This window comes from Garra rufa, chromosome 3, assembly GCF_049309525.1.
Source record: "Garra rufa chromosome 3, GarRuf1.0, whole genome shotgun sequence".
Classification (NCBI taxonomy): Eukaryota; Metazoa; Chordata; class Actinopteri; order Cypriniformes; family Cyprinidae; genus Garra; species Garra rufa.
The window spans coordinates 40,120,587-40,124,283 of NC_133363.1; the positions used below are offsets into that span (position 1 = coordinate 40,120,587).

The window sequence follows — 3,697 nt, forward strand, 5'->3', positions numbered from 1 at the left end:
AAAATAACTTTTTTCTATTTGAATAGATTTTCAAAATGTAATTTATTTATTTTCTTTCAAAGCAAATTTTTTGCATTATTACTCCAGTCACATGATCCTTCAGAAATCATTCTAATATTCTGATTTGCTGTTCAAAAAAACATTTATTATTATTATTATTATGTTGAAAACAGCTGAGTAGAATTTTTTCAAGTTTCTTTGATGAATAGAATGTTCAGAAGAACAGCATTTATCTGAAATAGAAATCTTTTGTAACATTATAAATGCCTTTATTATCACTTTTGATCAATTTAAAGCGTCTTAGCTAAATAAAAGTATCTCGAAAAATATCTCGAAAGTGCTCAGAATGCAGATAGAACCATTTAATTCCAAGGTGGTGAGATATATATATCTCTGACTCCAAGCTTTTGAATGGTGTAGTGTATAATGTTGCAAAATATTTTTTTTCAGATAAATGTTTAAAAATCCTGGCAAAAAAATGTACTCTACTGTTTTAAATACCGATAAGAATAATTATATTAAATGTATCTTGAACTGCAAATCAGCACATTAGAATCATATTAGGATCATGTGACACTGAAGAATGGAGTAATGATGCAGAAAATTGAGCTTTGATCACAGAAATAAATTACATTTTAAAATATTGAAATAGAAAGCAGTTATATTAAATAGTACAAATATTTAACAACATTACTGCTTCTGCTGTATTTTGGATAAAATAAATGCAGGCTTGGTGAGCAGAATAGACTTCTTTTAAAAAAAAAAACTTTTAACTGGTAGTGTAACTCTTCTTCTGTAGTAATACAATGCTGTGTGTAAAGCACAAACCGCATTTGAGTTGTTATTTAGTGATAATCTTCCTCTCCTTTAAGTTGTGAACTTCATGACCGGTTCAATGAGTCACAGAGTTGAGCTTGTGAATGAATCATTCAGACATTTTTGAACCAATTCACTGAAAAGATCAAACTTAAAAAATACTTCACATCCACAGCTTGAATTTTGGTCTGTTTCTCCCGCGACCTTATCTTGTGGCTTCAGAAGACTACACTGTAACGAATTGCTGTAAAAATTACAGCAATATTTTACAGCAGCGGGTTGTATTTCTTATAATACAGCCAATACAGCATATTGCTGTAAACCGCAATGCATTCTGGTAAATTTCAAATCTAAAGAGGCGGGATTATCTTTAACGGTCGACATTTGGGAGCAGCAAGAAGAACGATTCATAACTGTGGTAAGTAAGTGTCTTATTTCTGTTTTATTTTTCATAATTTGTAACTGTATTAGAATATTAAAGAATATAAGGTGTCATAAACATTCGCGGTAACCGCAGATTAACGAATCCTCCGTCCGCGGAGCACGAGAGAGACTTGTGCGGGGATTCGGCACTGCAGTCGCGGAAGGATTACACACACATTCCCCTGCCTTATATCGGCTATAGGCGTAACATCTCTGGGTTCCTACGTTAAGAATTACAAGCTTCATTGGCAAAAGATGTGATTCACGGCGACGTCGTGCTGATCAGCACACTTTCTCGTGATTATTTTATGATGTACAACAAATTTGCACAGGCAGCCATCTGTTAACACGGGCACCGAAATAAAACGCGTATTTAGGGCTCGCGATTCGCGGTCAGCCGCTCACGGAGGATGTGTGTCACGTAAACTCTGAACGGTGCTGTTAAAGTGGTTAACGTAAGCAGTGAGATGTACTAGCACCTTTGATAACTTGCTTATTCGCTTATTGTTTGAATGTAACGTTAATGCTTTTTGCTAACTTTGATTTGAAGAATGCCTTAATCCAGCCCATTGTCCTGTCTGGCCTGTTCGCAGCATATTACATATTCTGGACTAACGTTATCAAGAGGAGACAGACGGAGTTTTGGAGTTCATACAAAGGTAATAGTTGCATTCTAACAATCTGAGTACCTGCATTTTACATGTAGATATGATAGAATATGTTTCTCAACTCAAGTAGAGAGAGTTTTTTTAGGGAGAATAATTCAGATGTACAAAAGCTAAAACTAATGTGAATTACATATTGTCTGCTTCCTGACTGTTTTGTAGATATTTATCCTGAGAGAAAAACAAAGAAGTTGAAAGGAAAAGACCCATCTAAAACGACAGAACACAGAAGAAACCAGCAGAAGTGAACCCAAGTTACCAGTTTTCTTTGCAATGCGAAGGATTTTCAGCAGAATTACTGACATGTAAGTACACATACACCAAGATCTTTTTCCTTTTATTATGTTATTTTATCCTTTATCTACACTAGCGTTCAAAAGTTTGTGATCAGTAGGTTTTATGTTTTGAAATAAGTATCTTCTGCTCATAAAGGCTGCATTTAATTGATAAAAAATACAGAAAAAACTATAATGTTGTGAAATATTATTAAAATGTTTTATCCATTTTAATATACTTAAAAATGTAATTTATTTCTGAATTTTCAGCATCAATACACTAGTCTTCTAATTACTCCAATGTCCTTTAGTGATCCTTTAGAAATTATTGTATATGCTGATTTATTATCAATGTTAGAAGCAATTGTGCTGTTTAATATTTTTATTAACCTGTGATACTTTTTTCAGGAATCTTATATATTATACTTATATATAGTATGTTACATTGAAATTGATTGTAAAGATTTATATTTTTAGATAAAATGTATATTTTAAATAACTGCTGTTCTTTGAAACTTATTCATCAAAGAATCCTGAAAAAGTATCACAGGCTCCAAAACATACACTGACAACATTGACAATAACATTGACAATAAATCAGGATATTGATAATAAATGAGAATGATCTCTGAAAGATCATGCAACACTGGTGTAATGATGCTGAACATTCAGCTTTGCATCTCAGAAATAAATTATATTTGAAAGTATAGTAAAATATAAAACTTGTAATAACTTGTAAAAATTGTAATATTTTTCACAATTTTAGTGTTTTACTCTTTAATATCATACTGATCTAACTGTAACAATCATCACTCTCTCTGCCTTTGACTGTATCTGTCATCCCTCTGTCTTTGTCTGACTGTATCATTGTTTTGTAAAATATCTAATGTATTGCCCTTTTTGTTCTTTTATATATTTTTTTAGCCACTCTTTGCATCCTGGGCTGGAACAGCATCTGGATCTGAACTGTTCTCCTTTTTCGATCAGAAGTTTTTTTGGACTCACTTGAGGGCTTGTTGTTTGGCCATGTTGGACTGTCCATGAAGTTGTGAAAATTCATCACTGTCTTTATGGTATTTCGAACCATTTAATTATAACCATGTTGGTTAACTTGATGTTGGTTTCAACTTTGGCTAAATATTGGTTAACCTTAATATTTAGCAGCGTAATATGTTTCAAGTAAATTTTTCATGCCCAATTTATTTTGGAATTCAGAATAATACTGAATACACTGTTCTATGACATTTCTTTCATGCAAATTTGAGAGTTAATAAATAAGAGATTTTTTAAATAAAATTGGACCTGTTTATCAAGATTAAGATGTGTCAAATTATTATTATTTTTGTTTTTATTAAATAATAGGTGCACTGAGTTTCATACTATACAACACTTTATGCAGTTAAATATTGTTTAAAGCTTATGCAGTTAATAAATTGTTTAAATTGCTAGTCATTATTATTCAGCAATCTGGAAAATAAATACTGCAAATAAAGAATATACAAATTAAAGTAGTACAAT

At 31.6% G+C, this 3,697-nt stretch overlaps 1 long non-coding RNA gene across 1 annotated transcript; it reads left to right on the plus strand.

Moving 5' to 3' along the window:
- The first annotated feature begins 1,160 nt into the window (after nucleotides 1-1,160).
- Nucleotides 1,161-3,359, plus strand: LOC141332527 (uncharacterized). Its single transcript, XR_012355319.1, has 3 exons — nucleotides 1,161-1,898; nucleotides 2,067-2,209; nucleotides 3,104-3,359. It is a non-coding gene; the product is annotated as an uncharacterized lncRNA (long non-coding RNA).
- Nucleotides 3,360-3,697: the final 338 nt, after the last annotated feature.